Below are 21,642 nucleotides of genomic sequence, written 5' to 3' on the forward strand. Positions count from 1 at the left end.
GCAGGAGGTCACGGCAAGTGACCGGGACAGTCTCTGGGTAAACGGGCAGGAGGTCACAGCAAGTGACTGGGGCAGTCTCTGGGTGAACGGGCAGGAGGTCACAGCAAGTGACCGGGACAGTCTCTGAGTATAGGGTAGGTACGACCTGTGACGGCTGAGCCTCCAGGTGGGCTAGCAGGCGGATGACAGATGAGTGCTCCCAGGTGAGCAGGCGAGAGTCTCTGGAAGAGCAGGTGGTCCCAGCACGTGACGGCAGAGCCTCCAGGTAGGCAGGCAGGCAGGTAGCGGAGGAGCGCTCCCAGGTGAGCGGGCAAGAGTCTCTGGAATAGCAGGTGGTCACAGCACGTGACGGCGGAGCCTCCAGGCAGGCTAGCAGGCAGGTAGCAGATGAGCGCTCCCAGGTGAGCGGGCGAGCTGGTCCATAGACAGACTGACAGGTGTAGGAAGGCAGACCGTCGGACCTCAGGCTAGCAAGCAGGTAGCAGGAATAACAGGCAGGAAACAGACAGCAAACTGGCAGGACTCTGGCAGGAATCAGGCAGGTAACTGGCAGGTAACTGGCAACGGGACCTGAGGGCTGAAGCAGAGTAGTGAACAGTGCAACAACATTGCTCGGGCACCTCCAATTTGGAGGAGGTGCCTTATATATGGTGAAGTCCTCCGGCCATTGGCCGGGGACTCCTTAGGACGGCGCGCGCGGCCCCTTTAAGAGGGAGGGAGCGCGCGCGCGCGCGCCCTAAGCACAGTGGCCGGGAAGGAGCGCGCGCTGCCAGCAGAGCGGGAGGGGGACGCCGGGCTCGGAGCAGAGAGGTGAGGGGAACAGCGTCCCTGCCTAGCAGAGGACAGGGACGCCGACGCTACAATACCCCCCCCTTTAGGCCCCCCTTTTTTTAGGCCAGACAGAAATTTAGCAAGGATGAGAGGGGCATGGATGTTCTCCCGGGGCTCCCACGTTCTCTCCTCAGGACCAAACCCCTTCCAATCTACCAGAAAAAAGGTTTTTCCTCTTACCCTTTTGGTGGCCAGAATGTTCTCTACCTCAAACTCGTTTTCAGCGGAAACCGGAGCAGGAGGCGTACCTGTAGACTTGGAAAAAGAGTTAAGTACCACGGGTTTGAGGAGAGATACATGGAAGGAGTTAGGGATCCGCAAGTTGGCCGGGAGTTTCAATTTATAGGCCACCGGGTTGATCTGACTGATGACCTCCAGAGGACCGATGAACCGAGGCCCTAACTTATAGGAAGGAATCTTGAGCCGGACATACTTGGACGAGAGCCAGACCTTATCCCCTGGACGGAATTGAGGAGGATCCAGACGTTTTTTGTCAGCATGTCTTTTCATACGCTCGGATGACAGCAGGAGTGCGGACCGGGTACTCTCCCATGTGGAGGAAAATTTGTTAACAAGAGATTCCGCAGCCGGATTGTCCACCGAGGTGGAGACGGGAAACGGGATCCGAGGATGCTGACCGAAGACTACAAAAAACGGGGATTTGGAGGAAGATTCGCTCTCGTGATTGTTGTACGAGAACTCGGCCCATGGCAGGAGATCCACCCAGTCAGAATGGTGGGCATTAACGAAGTGCCGGAGGTAACTGGTCAGGATCTGATTGATCCGCTCCACTTGACCATTAGACTGTGGGTGGTAAGCGGAGGAGAAGTCCAGGGTGACGTCTAGCAATTTACAAGTGGCTCTCCAGAAACGAGAAGTGAACTGTACTCCACGATCCGACACGATGTGACGGGGCAGGCCATGAAGACGGAAGATGTGGCGGATAAAGTCTTTAGCCAGCTCGGGTGCAGACGGGAGGCCTGGCAGGGGAATGAAGTGAGCCATCTTGGAAAAGCGGTCAGCGACCACCCAAATGACCGTACAACCGGCAGAGACGGGAAGATCAGTTATGAAGTCCATCGCTATATGCTGCCAGGGGGCAGCAGGTACTGGCAGAGGAAGGAGGCGACCGGCTGGCAGGTGTCTCGGAACTTTGTTGCGGGCACAGGACACACAGGCAGAAACAAAGTCTATTACATCCTTGCGCAGGTTAGGCCACCAGTAGTGCCGGGAGATAAGCTGGAGGGTCTTTTTCTGACCGGTGTGGCCAGCTAGTTTAGACGAATGACCCCAGTGTAGGATCTTCTTCCGATCAGGTACCGATACGAACGTCATACCGGGAGGGAGACGATTTAGACTCACGGGAGCCACCTGCATTACTCTGGCGGGATCGATGATATGTTTAGGTTCTTCCTCGAGATCAGATACCAGAAAGGATCGGGACAAGGCGTCTGCTTTGATGTTCTTGTCAGCCGGGCGAAAATGTAGAACAAAATCAAAGCGAGCAAAAAACAAGGACCACCGGGCTTGGCGCGGATTAAGTCTCTGGGCATGCTGGAGATAAGCCAAGTTCTTGTGGTCAGTGTAAATTATTACCAGATGAAGAGCCCCCTCGAGTAGGTAACGCCACTCCTCCAATGCCAGCTTGATGGCCAATAACTCTCGGTCTCCTATGGAGTAATTGCGTTCAGAAGAGGAGAAGAGTTTGGAGAAGAAGCCGCAAGTTACCATCCTCTCGGAAGAAGATTTTTGAGTAAGTACAGCTCCGGCTCCAGAGGAGGAGGCGTCAACCTCCAGAAAGAACTGCTTGTTGCCGTCCGGACGATGCAGCACCGGGGCGGAAGAGAAGGCCTGTTTTAAGGAAAGAAAAGCCTCCTCTGCTTCGGGCGGCCACTCTTTGGGATTAGTACCCTTACGGGTGAGCGCGGAAATTGGGGCAGTCCGGGAAGAGAAGTGCGGTATGAAGAGGCGGTAGTAGTTGGCGAAGCCCAGGAATCGCTGAATGGCCTTCAACCCCTCCGGTCGGGGCCATTTCTCGATGGCAGACAGTTTCTCTGGATCCATTCGTAGGCCGGTCTGAGAAATAATGTAGCCCAAAAACGGAAGCGAGGTCTGCTCAAAGAGGCACTTCTCATATTTAGCGAAGAGGTGGTTCTGCCTGAGCCTGAGCAGGACCTGACGAACGTCCCTCCGGTGAGTCTGGAGATCCGGAGAGAAGACCAAGATGTCGTCCAGGTACACCACAACGCAGGAGTAGAGAAGGTCCCGGAAGATGTCATTGACCAACTCTTGAAAGACGGCAGGAGCGTTACAGAGACCAAAGGGCATTACCAGATATTCATAGTGGCCGTCCCGGGTGTTGAATGCAGTCTTCCATTCATCCCCTTGACGGATACGGACCAGGTTGTACGCCCCACGGAGGTCCAGTTTGGTGAAGACTCTAGCCCCCCTCAGGCGATCAAATAATTCTGGAATGAGCGGAAGGGGGTACTTATTCTTCACCGTGATCTGGTTAAGGCCTCTATAGTCTATACAGGGACGGAGAGAGCCGTCCTTCTTTTTTACGAAGAAGAAGCCTGCTCCCGCCGGGGAGGTAGATTTCCGGATGAATCCCCTGGCCAAATTCTCCTCAATATATTCGGACATCGACCGGGTCTCAGCAGCGGACAACGGGTAAATACGCCCACGGGGAGGAGTAGTACCGGGTAACAGGTCGATAGGACAGTCGTATGGTCTATGAGGGGGTAATGTCTCTGCCTCTTTTTTATTAAAGACATCAGCAAATGACCAATAGGGAATCGGAAGTCCAGGTAGATTAGTTGGGGTAGGAGAAGGACGGGCGGGATGAACAGGAACCAAACAAGTCTTATGACAGTCCTGTCCCCAGCGAAGGACTTCTCCGGTCTGCCAGTCAAGCACGGGTGCATGTCTCTGGAGCCAAGGTAGACCTAATAAGAGGGCGTGAGAGAGTCCAGGCAGAACATGAAAAGAGATGCTCTCAGAATGCAGCATTCCCACCTGCAGAGTTACGGATTCGGTGATGAGTTGGATGGGACGTGGTAAGAGGCCCCCATCCACAGCAGCGACAGATAATGGTACAGCCAGAGGTTTGGTGGGAATGCGGTATTTTTCTACCAGGGACTGTGAGATAAGATTCCCGGCCGCTCCAGAGTCAAGTTGGGCTAGTTCGAAATAACGATTCTCCCCGCAGATAATAGAGACTGACAGTAGCAGAGATGGAGAGGATTTATTCTTGTCTAGGTTGACCTCTCTGAGCGAACCTAGACACAGGCGTTTCCCGACCTCTCCGGGCAGGTACGGATCTGGTGCTCCTTACTGCCACAGTAGAAGCAGCTCCCTTCGGCACGGCGTAAGTCCTGACGGGTTTTGACCATCTTGGTCTGGTCGACCTGCATAGGCTCAGGAGAGTGTACCTGGGGAGAGACGGATCTCTGAAAAGTAGGAGCTAGACGTGGAAACCTTCTCTCACGGGTGACCTCTTTGGCACGCTCCTGGAACCGTAGGTCAATCCGGGTGGCAAGAGTTATTAGGTCATCGAGAGTGGTAGGAATGTCCCGACCGGCAAGTTCATCTTTAATACGGCCGGACAGACCCTCCCAGAAGACGGATACCAGAGCGTCGTTATCCCAGGCCAGCTCCGAGGCAAGGGTACGGAACCGTATGGCATATTGGCCCACGGTGAGACTTCCCTGCGGATGAGGTCTTCCGTCCGGGTTCGTCGAAGACTTTCCGGAAAGCCATGAGAAAGGCAGGCAAGTCGGACACCAGGGGGTCTCCTCTCTCCCATAGAGGATTTAGCCAGGCCAGGGCCTCCCCGGTGAGATGGGACATGATGAAGGCAATTTTGGCCCGGTCGGAGTTAAACTGGTGGGACAGGAGTTCAAAGTGCAGGGTGCACTGATTTATGAAGCCCCGAGCCTGGGCGGAGTCGCCTCCGAAGCGAGGAGGTGCAGAAAGCCGGGGTCCGGGGTAGGATACTATGGTATTGGTGGGCAGCGGAGCTGCTGGGTTGCGAGTCATGGCACTGGCGGTGGTTGCTGGTGGAGCAGTCAGAGTGTCCAGGCGAGAATTGACATTCCGCAGGTGACCCAGGATGGACTCCTGTTGGGACCTCTGACGGGACAGTTCATGACAGAGGTCCGAGAGCGAGGGAGCTTGGGTGCCACCGGGTTCCATGGCCCGAGCAAACTGTAACGGGTCTGGTAGGCGGAACCTCTGAGCTACTATACAAGGGGGCGGTCCTTGTAAGGGATCGGGTGGCGACCAGGGAAGACGGGTAGGCAGTCACAGCAGGTGACCGGGACAGTCTCTGGTTGAACGGGCAGGAGGTCACGGCAAGTGACCGGGACAGTCTCTGGGTAAACGGGCAGGAGGTCACAGCAAGTGACTGGGGCAGTCTCTGGGTGAATGGGCAGGAGGTCACAGCAAGTGACCGGGGCAGTCTCTGGGTAAACGGGCAGGAGGTCACAGCAAGTGACCGGGGCAGTCTCTGGGTGAACGGGCAGGAGGTCACAGCAAGTGACCGGGACAGTCTCTGAGTATAGGGTAGGTACGACCTGTGACGGCTGAGCCTCCAGGTAGGCTAGCAGGCGGATGACAGATGAGTGCTCCCAGGTGAGCAGGCGAGAGTCTCTGGAAGAGCAGGTGGTCCCAGCACGTGACGGCAGAGCCTCCAGGTAGGCAGGCAGGCAGGTAGCGGAGGAGCGCTCCCAGGTGAGCGGGCAAGAGTCTCTGGAATAGCAGGTGGTCACAGCACGTGACGGCGGAGCCTCCAGGCAGGCTAGCAGGCAGGTAGCAGATGAGCGCTCCCAGGTGAGCGGGCGAGCTGGTCCATAGACAGACTGACAGGTGTAGGAAGGCAGACCGTCGGACCTCAGGCTAGCAAGCAGGTAGCAGGAATAACAGGCAGGAAACAGACAGCAAACTGGCAGGACTCTGGCAGGAATCAGGCAGGTAACTGGCAGGTAACTGGCAACGGGACCTGAGGGCTGAAGCAGAGTAGTGAACAGTGCAACAACATTGCTCGGGCACCTCCAATTTGGAGGAGGTGCCTTATATATGGTGAAGTCCTCCGGCCATTGGCCGGGGACTCCTTAGGACGGCGCGCGCGGCCCCTTTAAGAGGGAGGGAGCGCGCGCGCCCTAAGCACAGTGGCCGGGAAGGAGCGCGCGCTGCCAGCAGAGCGGGAGGGGGACGCCGGGCTCGGAGCAGAGAGGTGAGGGGAACAGCGTCCCTGCCTAGCAGAGGACAGGGACGCCGACGCTACATCTGCTTCCCTTCCTTCGGAGACTTCATCACACAACAAGTCGGTAACTAGCAGTCCAGGCAGAGAAGATGGCGGCACAGGTGGCCGAACTGGACATACAGGGACCAGACACCTCTTGTGACACAACTCAATGAAGCACTTCACCGGATCTCCAGTCAAGAACAGGCTAATGAGTTTTCAGCCACAGAAGACCTAAGAAAAGTGGATGAAATAGACCAGACAGCACATAAAATGCTATCTTCTCCCTGTGCAATGCTCCTATCTGGAGCTTTACTTGCTCAGTAATGTGATTTGAACAACTTTGGCTAGGGCCATTCCTTCAATGGATGATACCCTCAGTGGATTCTGGAGACGTTAGATGGGAATCTGATACCGATCCAACACGGCTTCCTCCAAGAAATTTTTCGCCAAACAGGAGTCAAGATAAGCTGTTTCAAAGAGCCAGGTACCTCCACATGATATAGATGCATTCATAGTCAGCGCTGAAGAAATTTTACTCTCACCTAGGGAGGCTTCCCCCACTGGCCCAAGGTTTTGGAGTTTTTCAGGCCTCTTAGGACAGCAACGAATGAAGTGTTCAGCGCTACCGCAGTCGTAGCACACTCCCTTGGCACGAAAACATTCCGGCTGCTACTCTGCCAGCCTGATACAATCGACCTGCATGGGTTCACGAAGATGGCTGTCTCAGGAAGCTGTGGAATAAGCAGTCTCTGGAAGGATGGAGCCAAACGTGACGTTTTCCTCTCACGCATCACCTCTCTGGTCCGTTCCTGGAACCTGAGGTCGATCTGGATTGCCAGGGAGATCAATTTGTCTAGAGTGGCAGGGATGTCACGACCAGCCAATTCGACCTTGATCCTTCTGGATAATCCCTCCCAGAAGGTGGCTACCAATGCTTCATCATTCCAATCTATTTCAGAAGACAGGGTGCAGTATCGGATGACATACTGGCTTATAGACAAATCTCCCTGACGCAGTCGGAGAAGGGAAGATACAGGAGAGGATACAAGACCAGGCTCATTGAAGATCTTTTGGAAGGCCACCAGTAAGGCCTGTACATCAAAGGTCACAGGGTTGCCTCTATCCCACAAGGGGTTGAACCATGCTAGGGCCTCTCCTACAAGGTGGGACATCAGGAATCCCACTTTAGCCCAATCAGAAGGAAACTGATTGGCCAATAATTTATAGTGCAAGGTGCACTTGTTCAGGAATCCATAGCACTGCTTAAGGTCTCCGTTGAATCGTTGAAACGAAGATTAACTCCAGGACCATAGGCTGCAGGCAGAGTGGACTTGGCCACAGCAGCTGCAACTTGGGCTGAAGGGGAAGAAGCAGCCATAGTCAGGGCATTCAACCAGGTATTCACAGTCCGTAGATATGACCAACAATTTTCTTGCTGATCTTGGTGAGTGATCAACTTTTAGTACAGCTCCGATGCCCGTAGGGTCTTGGGATCAATGGAGTCCATGGCCTGAGCAAACTGTCGCGCTCGCAGGTGGCACACGTGGTTCGTGAAACCACTATTCTACGAGGCCGGGCTTACTAAGGAAGGGCACAGCTAAATGGCTACCTGGTTTTCACTGGAGCTCCTGATGATGGAGTCAGGTTTGAGCTGCAGGTTGCCGCCAGGTACCACTGCTAGGCAGTCTCTGGTACTGCAGCTGCTGACCCAAAAGGGGGAACATATACCCTACTGTAAGTAAGTAAAAAGCAATAGTCCATATAAGTAACATAGGATACTTAGTAGACACTGCTTTTCATAAAAAAGTGACAAAGCCATCCCACCAGCGACAAGGTGTACCCAATCGAGACGTTCCTAACCTCTAGTATTGAAACCTTACCCCCCCAGACTGAGAGTCGGCCGTTCTCTGATCTGGGTGACAAGCTGATAGCCTGCTCACAGAACGTACAGCGCGCCGGCTCCCAGCTGTACAACTGAAGCTCTGACCGCAGGATCAGAGCGACGCCAGCAGTGTGATCAGGTTATGTGATCACACTGCTGACGTTACTCGTTGGCGATGCAGATAGGGGCTCGCATTGATGGTAAGTGTTCCACATTGGAGCTGAAGACACCGGAGACTTAGTGTAACATGGGGGGAATTCAATGTGTGTGTGTGTGGGGGGGGGATTTCTGATGGGGGTATTCAATGTGCATGGGGGGATTTTATGGTTGGGGTATTCAATGTTATTGGGGGATGATTTAGGATGTGGGCATTTAGTGTGGGGGGGAGATTTGGGATGGGGGTATTCAATGTGTGTGGGGTTTTTTTAGTGTTTGTGGGGATATTTGGGATGGGGGTATTTAGTGTATTTGGGTGATTAATTTAGTGTAACGGGGGAGTGGTTGGGGAGATTTGGTGCAACGGGGGGATGTTTGAGGACACTAGTTTGGGGAGCAAGGAAGGGACCAGTGCAGACACAATATGAGGAGCGGGAGAAATTTGAAGACACAGTATGAGGAAGAAATGTGGGAGATGGGGGACATGTATGGGGAAACGGTATGGGGGGACGGGTGCGGACACAGTATGGTTAAATGAAGGGATGGTGCGGACACAGTATGAGGGGAGGATGGGTGCAGACACAGTATTGTGAGTGGGTAGATTGGTACAGACACAGAATGGGGAGGATGGGTGCGAATGCAGTATGGGGAGTGAAGGGGGAATGTATGTGGATTCAGTATAGGGAGCGAGTGGGGGCATGGGTGCAGTCACAGTGTGGGGAGCAAGGGTGATGGGATGTGTACGGACATAGCATGGCGAGCGAGGATGATGGGATGTGTAGAGACACAGTATGGGGAGCGAGAGTGATGGGATGTGTATGGACACAGTATGGGGATCGAGAGTGATGGGATGTGTATGGTATCGGGAGTCAGGGGATGTGTGTGGAGGCAGTATGGAGAGCGAGGGGGTAAATATGAGGACACATTATGGTTAGCAGGGGGAATGTGAGAGGAGACAGTATGAAGAGGGAGGGGGAATAGTGTGAGGAGACAGTATGGGGGGAAAGTGTGAGTGGGCACAGAATAAAGACTGAGTAATGTGGAGGGGGTAGCATGGGGGGACAGTATAAGTGCACAGCCAGGAGGGAACAGTATGACAAGGAGGGGGAAGTGTGGTGAGGGGGCACAATATAGAGACTGGGCCCTATAGGGGGGACATAGTATGGAAAGGAGAGGGCAGTGTAGAGGGCATGTACTATAAGAGGGACTATGTGGGGGTCATATTTTGTGCAGGGAATATAGTGAGGGGCAATTATTTATTCAGGGGCTCAGCGTACTGCAGTATTTTTTATTCAGGAGCATTATAATGACACTATTTTTAAGGGCATCATGTCGAGATGTGCTGCAGAAGACCAGAAAAGATGAAAGTCTGCAAAGACAAGGTGTGGATGGGAAAAATCAGCATGGTGTCTGGACAAGATGAAGAAGAAAAGAAAGAGGACGACTCCAGAGACAATGTCATCTATCAGGTACCTGGATGTAAATTCTATTTGTGATACTAACTAATTCTCATGTTTTTATTTGTTGGGAGCATTAAAGGGGTTGTCCAAGTTTGCGATGAGTCTGCAGTCATTCTATGTGACTGCAGACTTCGGAATTCTCACAGTGCCCACTGCACGCTGTCAGGATTCTCTCGTGCCGGCGATTTGTATAGATGCGGTCACGTGCCGACTAGACATACGTGGCCTCACTCAATGACAATGAATTGAGCGAGGCCGGACACGTCTAGTCAGAATGTGGTCAGAAGTATACAAATCGCATACTTGTGATGACAGTCCATTCTTGCCGCCGGCAAGGAAGAATCCTAAATGTGTGCAGTGCATGCGCTGTGAGAATTCAGAAGCCTGCAGTCACATAGAGTGACTGTAGACTTTCATCTCAAACTTGGACAAACCCTTTAATTATAAAATAAAGCCCTGTAGCCAATCCTAACAGCGTGTAATATACTCACTGTAACGGCAGAGACACACTGCCGTATAACTTGTGCGATGATCGCATCGCACTGAATGGACTGGCTGGCACCAGGGATCCTAGCAGTCAGATGCCAAGCGATCAGCAAGTTATTACCTATTGTATGGTTAGGGGATAACTTGGTAATCCTTTAAGGAAAGTATGTAATTAGGGGTTGGCCGAGATGTACAAAATTTCTGGAAAATCATAGTGACAATTATTTAACACTTAAAGGGGTTGTCCAGTATAGAAAACCTATTTTCATATACCTTATTAAGAAATTTAGGTTAATATGCTGTTCAGGATTTTGATCTCTTGGTCAAAGTTGGGAATGGTTACAAAGAGCATAGCTGGCTCTGAAGAACCTGCCCTGTTCTCATTGATATGAATAGGCACCATGTAATGCTTCATTTCCCCTGCAATGGCGCTGCAGGCGAATTGGACACTTATTGCCAGGTCTCTCTACAGATTTTAGCTGATCGCTCATAGTCCTGGCAGGTGGCACTTTTGGGATAAGTTTATTGTATCTTTCAAAAAGTGAAGAGCGGGCAGGGTCCTCGCTCCTCCTGTACCAGTCGGCGTCACGTTTTGTTAAAGATTATTGTAATTGTTTTTGTATGTATACCCTCTTTTTCACATGTAAAGCGCCATGGAATAAATGGCGAATATAATAATAAATAATAATAATTCCCTAGAGGTGAAAACGGCATACTCAGGGAAGCAGTGGGAATAAAATGTGAGCAAAATCTAGACACTTTTTAAAAGGTGACAGGTCTGGGAGTTCTCTAGCGACAATATTTTCCTATAGTGCGGTAAGGGTGATCATTAATGGGATCTGCTGCTTTATAATGTTCTGGATTATCAGCCTGATATGGAAATATATATAGATCTTTAGATGTAATTTATTGACATTTGTATTTTTTTCTCGGTGGTTGTAAATAAGGTTCATGGAATACAAGTCCCCTATTGTGGAAAATCTGTCAAAATATATTTATGGGTTTGGATGTGAAAAGTGGATGCCTGTTTACACAAGTGCCGACAGCGGAGTCCATCTGGACGCTCATGAACAGCTCTCTTATCACTTTCTGTTAGTTTGTGTATCGCTAGAAGGACTTGAAAAATAAACAAGTTATATTCCTGCTTCTCCTTACACACACATTACAGGGATCATTCCCAGATGTGAGCGTGTAGGAGCGGCTCGCTTACCTCTATGACAGCTGTGTTCACATTTGCATTTAAAGTTGTTTGAAAAAAAATATATATATATATACAGTGGGGAAAATAAGTATTTGATCCACCGCCGATTTTGCAAGTTTTCCCACCTACAAAGAATGGAGAGGTCTGTAATATCTATCATAGGTACACTCCACCTGTGAGAGACAGAATCTAAAAATAAAAACCAGAAACATTGTATGATTTTTACATAATTAATTTGCATTTTATTGCATGAAATAAGTATTTGATCACCTACCAACCAGCAAGAATTCCGGCTCTCAGAGATCTGTTAGTTTTTCTTTAAGAAGCCCTCCTACTCTGCACTCATTGCCTGTATTAACTGCACCTGTTTGAACTCGTTACCTGTATGAAAGACACCTGTCCACATATGATGCGCCCCCTGGGCCATGTTGTTAGGGATACCCGGAGCCGGATCAGATGGGGGTTGTAGTCTCCGAGTGGCTGTGACCCGGTCCGTGCCCAGGGTGTCAAACTCAGTGTGTGGCAGTCCTTATAGATGTTACTAGATGTTCTTTTGTGTCGACTACGCCACCCGTTGATTTGCGGTCAATACGGCCGCCGCTGCAGCAGGGTCCACTGAGGCTGATGATGTGAGTGCAGCTTAGGTAGTATAACCCCCAACGGGAGGGGTATAGCCTCAGGGGGTCAGCCATGGAGGATGGTGGTTGTGAAGGTGCAGCAAGGAGACTCAGAGGCATAAAATGCAGTTCCAGGGTTTTACTTACTGGTGTTGCTCGGGTCACTGTGTACATCAGTGACCACCCAAGCCGTGCTGCGTCCACCAGGTCCTGGACTCGGTCAACTCCCAGGCAACTCCGGAGTGTGGTCCTGAGCTCCTTTCTGTCTCTCCCTTCTTCTGGCCGTTCCCACCAGGGATCCACCTAAGTCCGGCTCCCTCGGGCCTCTTGTTGGTCAAGCCTCCTCTGGGCTCCCTGACCCTATTCTTGGTCTGCCTTCCGGGTGGATTTAGTGGGTGATCGTGGCAGATCCTGCCCACGACCTCCGGTTCCTGGCTAAGGTGTGCTGTAGCCTCTGCCAGCTTGGGATCCGGTACCCTGTTGCCGACCCTTCACCCTATTAGCTCTCTTATGGGCTCTTGGGGTCCCCTCTGCGCCTCTGGGTCTCTCTCTCTTCTCCTCTGCTCTGCTTCTCAGGCTCTCAGACAGACTGTCTGACTGGCTCACAGGCTCTGACTGACTGACTGACCCTGATCTAAGATGGTTCCCACCTTATATACTCCCTCTATGTGTGAGCTCAGGTGACCAGCACCCAATGAGCTCCTAACTTTACCCAGGCTGCTCCCCCTATCTGCCCCTACACTACTGGGATGTTCCACCCCCCTCCCACTCCAGCCAGGAACAGACACTGTCGTACCTGCACATTTCTCTAGTGGGAGTACCATCGGTCTGTTCCCCGGAAATGGGATGTGTGTAGTGCATGCAGCCTACTAGCTCAGTTCCACACTCCATCCTTACCCGGGAGTGGAATATCACACCTCTGGGTTGAGGTGCAATACCCCTGTAGCAGCCGAATCCTCAGGGTGCTACATTCCCCCCTGGTAAATCACAGCACGTCCTCGGGCTGTAAAATATAAACATCCAAAACATACAAATTTTTTTTCATAAACATATAAAACATATAAAACATCATACACATCATCAGCAGCAATAAACTCTTCATATAAAAACTTTTCATAAATAACATTCTTGTTTCTGGTTCCTCCGGTCACGGTGCAACTTGTGACCGGGTAAAGTGCTACAGTCTCTCTTGGAATAAAACAGTTCCCTATAAAACCGGTAGGGGGCGCTTTAGGAAGCGCAACTATATACAAGGGGATATGGCCGCTCTCAGTCCTCGGCCAGGTATTAGGAACTAGGGACACACGGGCATCAGTTCAATTGGCTGGTCCCAACGGGGACTATATTTTAACTAGAACAGTTCTTATACCCTGACGGGTAACTATGTACAGTCTCTCTCTACCGTACTTCAACGACGGCGTCCTCCTGCTCCTTCTTTAGATTCTTCAGACCCGTCCGGGTCCTCTTGCTCCTCCTCACACCGCAGCTCCTCCTCCGTCAGGCGATGCACATGGAGGGCGTAGGGTCCTTTGGCACACTTGTGCCGGGTGAAGGTGACCTCGTCCCCTACATACAGGTCACGACCTCTGTGTCCCTCTGGCAGATGGCTTTCTACGTCTCTGCGGGTTACAAAGACGTCACCGGGGGTCTGATGGTCTCTGATAAAGCCCCATCCGTGCTGCATATTGAATTTTATCACAGTCCCGGTGGAAGGGGGACCATGTGCTGCACGGGGATTCCTCCTGGTCCGGCTCTTCTGCTCCACGCTCCTTATCTGCGCTTGCTGTTCCCGGACCAGCCTCTCTCTCCGCTCCCTCTCGAAGACCTCGAGCTGCTGCCGGCAGCACTCTGCACGCTCTGCTGCGGCCGCCCGAGTCTCCTGAGTGAACCCCATGAGGTCTTCTCCGGTGGGGTCCCACTCGAACTGTGCCTCCTCCAGCGGGGGCGAGGTCCTCCTTGCGGGCTTCGGAACCGGAATCAGGGGTTCATCTAGGGGTCTCTCTTTCCGGAGTCGGGGATGGTGAAACTCCGGTGGCCATATGAAGGGCTGCCCATCCGGGCACGTATGCTGGGCGAACAGGTCCTCACCCAGGTGCAGTACTTTAGGTGCTATGGGCGCTGTGGTGGTAGCGGCGCCCGGGTTGACCAGGCCTTGCGACCAGGCTTGGGGCACGCTAAAGGAAAAGGGCACCGTAAGAACGGCGGCGCCCGTGGTTACTCGGCCCTGCGGCCAGGCCGGTGGGGGCGCTGTTGGAATAGCGGCGCCCGGGGGTACTAGGCCTTGCGACCAGGCCGGTGGTATTTCCTGCTTGGCCACGCTCGAGGTCGAGGCGTGTGACGTCACAGGGGTCGCGGCCGCAGTTTCCGGTTGAGGCCTAGTCGGCGGCGGTGACGATGCAGCGACGGGCACGGCAGGGGGAATTTCGGGCTCTGCGACGGGGAGCTGGGGCAGGCACGCGGTTTCCCGGCTCGGGGTAGAGACGTCCCCTTTACCTGCCTCCGTCCGTTCAGCTCCCTTCTCGGCGCCGTCTCCTGCCTTCATTCCTCCTGCGCCATCCTCAGAGGCGGTCTGTCTCCTCGTCTCAGGTGGCGTGCTCCGCTGACGGGTGCCGGTCTGCTGGGCCATCTCTCGGCTCCACTCCGCCAACGTCTCTCGCTGCACCCGGGCCATCCTCCGTGCGAGGCCCTCCAACGCGGTCTGTGCACACTCCCGGTCTCGGGGGAGCTGTGTTAGGATCTCCAGCAGGCCTTCTGGAGTGGCGACCTGCAACAGGCTCCTGACCACTGGGTCGGTGCTGCCTGACTCTCCCTCCATCTCCGGGTAGGCTTTCTCTGGACTCCTCTCCAGACTTCTTGTCTCCGGGTGCGCTCTCTCCAGACTGCTCCAGGCTGCACCCATCTTCGTTCTCTTGTTCTGTCTCCGCCCACATTGAGGGTGGTCCCGGGGCAACTTTGTGATTGTCAGTTCCAGGGGCAGTTCTCTTACGCTGATGGACACTTCCAGCATCACAGTCTCTGTTGGTGGGTGCGGTTTCCGCTTTTGGCGCCATTCTTCGACCTGGCCCACGATGGGAGGTGGCCTCTTGCCACCCTCTGGCACGCCCATAATGGCGTCCGCTCTTCCAAGGCGGGAAATCTTTGGAAATGGCGGGAATCGTCTCCCAGTGGCGGGAAACTCCATGGATGGCGGGAAAAAGCTGCAAATGGCGGACAACCGGCGGGAAACGACCTGTGATGGGGCCCGATGGCGGGGACCCTCCGGAACCGGCGGGAGACTTCTTTTTGAGGTAACAGTGAACTTTTCTTCAGGCACGCAGTACCCGGTTGTTGCGGGCACGTAATCCTGCCGACTACGCCAAAGTTGACGCGCCCCCTGGGCCATGTTGTTAGGGATACCCGGAGCCGGATCAGATGGGGGTTGTAGTCTCCGAGTGGCTGTGACCCGGTCCGTGCCCAGGGTGTCAAACTCAGTGTGTGGCAGTCCTTATGATGTTACTAGATGTTCTTTTGTGTCGACTACGCCACCCGTTGATTTGCGGTCAATACGGCCGCCGCTGCAGCAGGGTCCACTGAGGCTGATGATGTGAGTGCAGCTTAGGTAGTATAACCCCCAACGGGAGGGGTATAGCCTCAGGGGGTCAGCCGTGGAGGATGGTGGTTGTGAAGGTGCAGCAAGGAGACTCAGAGGCATAAAATGCAGTTCCATGGTTTTACTTACTGGTGTTGCTCGGGTCACTGTGTACATCAGTGACCACCCAAGCCGTGCTGCGTCCACCAGGTCCTGGACTCGGTCAACTCCCAGGCAACTCCGGAGTGTGGTCCTGAGCTCCTTTCTGTCTCTCCCTTCTTCTGGCCGTTCCCACCAGGGATCCACCTAAGTCCGGCTCCCTCGGGCCTCTTGTTGGTCAAGCCTCCTCTGGGCTCCCTGACCCTATTCTTGGTCTGCCTTCCGGGTGGATTTAGTGGGTGATCGTGGCAGATCCTGCCCACGACCTCCGGTTCCTGGCTAAGGTGTGCTGTAGCCTCTGCCAGCTTGGGATCCGGTACCCTGTTGCCGACCCTTCACCCTATTAGCTCTCTTATGGGCTCTTGGGGTCCCCTCTGCGCCTCTGGGTCTCTCTCTCTTCTCCTCTGCTCTGCTTCTCAGGCTCTCAGACAGACTGTCTGACTGGCTCACAGGCTCTGACTGACTGACTGACCCTGATCTAAGATGGTTCCCACCTTATATACTCCCTCTATGTGTGAGCTCAGGTGACCAGCACCCAATGAGCTCCTAACTTTACCCAGGCTGCTCCCCCTATCTGCCCCTACACTACTGGGATGTTCCACCCCCCTCCCACTCCAGCCAGGAACAGACACTGTCGTACCTGCACATTTCTCTAGTGGGAGAACCATCGGTCTGTTCCCCGGAAATGGGATGTGTGTAGTGCATGCAGCCTACTAGCTCAGTTCCACACTCCATCCTTACCCGGGAGTGGAATATCACACCTCTGGGTTGAGGTGCAATACCCCTGTAGCAGCCGAATCCTCAGGGTGCTACACATACTCAATCAATCACACTCCAATCTCTCCACCATGGCCAAGACCAAAGAGCTGTCTAAGGACACCAGGGACAAAATTGTAGACCTGCACAAGGCTGGTATGGGCTACAGGACGATAGGCAAGCATTAGAAAATGGAATAAACACAAGATGACTGTCAATCTTCCTCATTCTGGGGCTCCATGCAAGATCTCGTACCTGTGATAGTCTATGGGGCCATTCACATGTCCGTAATTTTTCTGGGACCGGGTGGTTCGAGAAAATCGCTGAGACATCCAATTATGATCTGAGTGTCAGATCAGAATTTACAATGCAAGTCAATGGGTCCCTGAAAAAATCGTACACAGTCCGAGTGTGGTCCAATTTTCAGACTGTCACATAGAAAAAGGTGGAGAGGTTTTTTTTCCTCCACGTACGAGAAAAACCAATGACACTCGGACCAAACTCTGATCAAAATAATTGGTCAGTTTTTCTCATACGGACATCTGAATGAGGCCTTACTGACAGTGCTGCTTTCATCCTGTACGTGGAGGTCAATCACGTCATATTGCCACAACAAACAACGATTTCTGAAAAAGTCTCATGATAAGGGGATTTAATGTCAACTTTTCCTCATCCTCACTACTAAATTTACACATGGATATTTTTGAGGAGTCTTTTAAAGTGGGTTCATTTGAAAAAAAAAACTGAAAAATCATTAAAAAATGCATTGAAAGACTCTTCTCACTAATTTCTATTGTAAAAACCACTTTGCTGGTCTTATGTTCGCCATTGAGGGCTGGGTTTGGGGTTTGCAGATGTTTTCGATTTATCAATCGTGAATTTTTTCAAAAGTCTCCAGACTTTTGATGAAAAATACACCAGTCAATACTTTATGTTCTCCAGTTATATTTGAGCAAATCTTGCGCCATTTTAATGGAACGTGCTACTCTGCGAGCTAACAGGTCACAAAAGAGCATTTTTTCATTTTTCACAAAGTTCATGGAGCTGACGCGCCCCCAGGGCCATGGGATAATCGGCAGCCGGGCCTATGGATGCCGGTACGGGGGATATCACGGTGGCTGGCCCGGTCCGTGGCGCAGGGCGGTCAGTAAAAAGGGGAATATTCATAGGGGATTTGGAAAGTTCGTGACGCCACCTGTGGATTGCGGCTAAAGGGTGCCACTGCTGCAGAGCAGTCCTCTGGAGCTGGTGTTACGGCAGCAGGGATAGTGTGGCTCTCCACAGGTAGAGCTAGCTCCAGGGCAGTGTAGGTAGTGTGGGTTGCGCTGGGCGTTGTAGTGCGGGGAGGGAAGATGGCGCGGATGAAAGGATGGACGGAGGCAGTACGATGCAGTCATCCGAGTCTTTACTCACAGTTCTTATGACAGTTCCACTGGTGCACTGTACAGGTGTCAGCCTCCCACGTCGTGCTGCGTTCACCAGGCAGGGGTTCAGCACTTCCTCAGGCAGATTAGGAGTACCTGACAGAACCCCACTTACTTGTGTTCCTAGCTAGACCGTCTTCACGCTGGGTCTTTCTCCCTCCTGCCCTGCGCTTCCCACTCTCAATCCCGCTCGGGTGCTCTGAAGTCCCTCCTGTCTTGTCGGAGTTCCCGGACCTGCTTGACCCTCACGGGGATTAGAGTGAGGCTTCGACTTCCGGTTTTCCCAGCCGAGACGTAGAGTAACACGGCTGGACCAGGGGCCGGTCCCCTTCTTGCGGCCTACGATCCCTCTGTCTTCTGACAGATTCGTGGCGTACGGGTGCCGTCCTGCACTCGCCGTACCCCCTGGGATCCCTTCTTTAGATCGGAGCCTACTCCTCTGCTTCCCTCCTGGGCCTCTAGGACTGGGCCCTGATTGTGGAGCAGAGCTCCTAAAGAGACTCTGCTCCCAGACTGTTCTCCACTGACTACCCTACTCAACTCAACTGCCACCCTAAGATGGCTTCCCTTTATATACCTCCTCTATGGTGCTCCCCTAAACTGCTTCCTCCACCCACACCCACTACTGGTTCCCCCTACCTCTGGGTTCCCCCCACTCCAGCCAGGGTCAGGGCTCAGCAGCTGCACACATTGCATGTTGCCCTTCCAGCCGGCCTGGAGCAGTGTAGTGTTGGATGCAGGTGTTGGGGTTCCGGGCAGCACTCCCTCCTTACCTGAGAGAAGGAGACACCACACCTCTGGGTGAGGTGTAGTACCTCTGTGGCGACTGAACCCTCAGGGGCGCCACAAACCCCATACTCCATTTTTATGAATTTGGCGTGAAAAGTTAGCAAATGCGACAAGGTTAAAAAAAAAGTAATTAAAAAAAATCACAAATGATGAATCTGGCTTAGGGTGAACAACCCATATAAGATGATTTTTAAAAGTTGTGACCGTTTATCCAGAATCCCTATTAGGGTATATGCACACGGCGTCTTTAAAGGGAATTTGTCAGCAGGCTTTTGCTATTTAATCTGAAAACAGCAAAATGTTGGGGCAGAGAGCCTGTTTCCAGCGATGTGTCACTTATTAGGCTGTGAGCTGTAATTTCAGTACAATCAGTGTTTTATCAGTAGGAGATTATCACTGCATGACTAGGTCTCATATGCAGAGCAGTCCAGATAATCTGTGAAATTCCACCCCCACCACTGATTGGCAGCTTGCTGATAATGTACAGTGTGCACATGAAGCTGCCAGTCAGTGGTGGGGGCGGGGTTATAGATACGTCTACAGCAGAGAAAACTGTGATTGTATCAACAGCTCAGCATCAATAAGTGATACATCATTGGAATCACGGTCTCTGCCCCTACATCATGCTGCTCTCAGATTCCATGACAAATTTTTTTGACAGATTCCCTTTAAGACCTGTCGAGATTTTCTTAGGTGAAGTCACTTCAGGAAAAAGCCGGTGGCGATTTTCCAGCAGCTCCTCCGCCGGCATCTTTTTCCTATAATTGATACTATAACTTAGCATATGGCTTCCTAATAGAGCCGCACGAAGTATGGGTGTAAAGTGGGGCAGGGTGGTAGTCATGGGCGAGTGTCGCAGTGTTTTCTTCATCACCCCGGCCCGCTACAGAAATATGGGGACGTGCTTGTCCCTGGGTGTGTGTGGTGTGCTGTACTTTGGGCTGTATGCTGTGGGAGTCTTTGCTCACTTTCATCCTTGGTTCAGACGGGTGCAGATCCTCTGCGCTTGGAATAAAAGACGACACCATTCTTTAAAAACAAACAGTCCAGTTTACTTCACCAGCACGGCCTTAGAAACAGGGGATTACCGGTACAACACTTGTTGCAAAACACGGCATTCACAGATGGTAAAACACCGACTCAATCCCCACACAGTGTTAATCATGGTGTGACTCGGACTTAGGGGAAACTACCTCTGGACTTTCTCGTGGGGAAGCTCCTGCTTCATCCCACGGCTCCCAATACCTGACTCTAACAGGGACTCCCTAGTCCAGGCACGTCCATTAGTCCATTACTGCTTATCGGCTGGAAGAGGCCAGGATCCACAAATTGACCTTTAGGCCATGTGCCCACGTAGCGTTTTTGTAGCGAAAAATAATGTAAAACCATCTGCCATGCAAAGAAATGTGAATTGGGATGTGCTGTGCACATGATGCGCTAATTAGCGTGCCGAATTCGCATTGCGTTGCAAGACGCAGCATGACCATTTCTACCGCGATTACGCTGCAAATTCGCGGCCATTGAGGAACATTGAAACACAGCAAACCCCCAGGTATATGTGGATTTGCTGCGTTTCAATTAAATTCAATGGCCGCGAATTTGCAGCGTAATCGCAGTGCGTGTGGTACCCGGGATGAAGAGGAGACTACAACTCCTCTTCATCCCGGCTACCACGCGGTGAAAAAAAGAAATAAAAAAAGTTAATAAATAAAAAAAAACTGTATACTCACCTCTCCGGTCTCCTCCCGGCAGCGTCCTCTCTCCTTGGCGTCCCGCAGTGTACTTGCAGGTCCTGCAGCGACGTCATTTAATCAGCTGATGGTCACGCAACCGATGACGTCAGCGGTCAGGTGATGGTCGCGTGACCATCAGCTGACGAAATGATGTCACTGCAGGTCCTGCAAGTACACTGCGGGACGCCAAGGAGAGAGGACGCTGCCGGGAGCAGACCGGAGAGGTGAATATACAGGTTTTTTTTTTAATTTTTAACGTTTTAATTCCTTTTTTTACTATTGATGCTGCATTTAAAGCAGCATAAGTTGGTCACACAATATAAATTCAAGCCGGTTGCATGGATTTATATAGTGTGACCAACTTGTCAAGCACTTTTCCAAGTGATGCTCAAAATTGCTTGGAAAAGTGCTTGAAAAAATGCATGTAAAAAAGCTGAAAAAACGCTTCTCTCTGGCAGAAAAAACGCATGTAAACGCATGCGTTTTTTTCTGCCAGAGAGAGGCAAAAACGCTCTGCATCAAATCTGCTACGTCGGCACATAGCCTTAGAGTATAGATTATACTGTGGTGTGCCCATTGCTACTAATCCTCCTGGTTTCTCCCACACACACCCGTCTCTCTTCTTCTCTGTCCTTCCTCATTCACTGCTACTTCTTAACTCGCTAAAATGGCCGAATCTAATCTCCCACAGATCCCTCAGTACTTGGCTTGTCACTGAGGGTGGCCCCCAAACTAGTTAACCCTGTGTCCCACTGACATAAGGGTAATGTAGTATCAAACAGTACCTCTGCTGCCATCTAATGGCTGTACCTGAAAACAACAGTTTTTCAGATGACTAAAACATACACAGAGTTATTAAAACAGTACAGTTCTATAGGGGAGTGGAGTGAGAATCCTCCACACACCCCTCACATGGGCATGTTACTTCTTTTAATCGCTTCACAGTTTCCAAGACCAGAAGCAGTAAAAAGACATGACATAAGCCTGAACATGTGCACAGCAATGTTGTTTATGCATTGCTGTGAATTATGTTCACTTTTTGCGACAGCTTTGTGGCACTTTTTCAGTCGGGTTCCAGGCAGAATATTCGTAAAGAAGAAGTCATATCCATATACCCTTACAGGAAAACCTTTAGAAATGTCCAGCTAAGTACAATGGAATTTGGGAATTTTGCAAAGTCCCGAGGATCCTCTGAATTTGGGTTCATACTTCTGAGTTTTATTGGTGATTACCTGCAAAATAAACCAGAAATGTATCTTAATCTCATTGTCTGCATATTCACAAGTAACTTGGCTGTGACAAGTCATATTAGATGAAACAGGTGAACAAACA

The 21,642-nt window shown here is 51.8% G+C and overlaps 1 long non-coding RNA gene across 1 annotated transcript in view; it reads right to left on the minus strand.

The window, feature by feature from the left end:
- Window positions 1–20,577: 20,577 nt before the first annotated feature.
- LOC141171536 (uncharacterized) overlaps window positions 20,578–21,642 on the minus strand; it is a 93,036-nt gene continuing 91,971 nt past the window's right edge. Inside the window, exon 3 of the long non-coding RNA XR_012252336.1 lies at window positions 20,578–21,542. This is a non-coding gene — a long non-coding RNA (uncharacterized lncRNA). The remainder of the gene's footprint in view (window positions 21,543–21,642) is intronic.

This window comes from Phyllobates terribilis, unplaced genomic scaffold (genome assembly GCF_046119375.1).
Source record: "Phyllobates terribilis strain yellow unplaced genomic scaffold, ASM4611937v1 Scaffold_12__6_contigs__length_324123572, whole genome shotgun sequence".
Taxonomy (NCBI): domain Eukaryota; kingdom Metazoa; phylum Chordata; class Amphibia; order Anura; family Dendrobatidae; genus Phyllobates; species Phyllobates terribilis.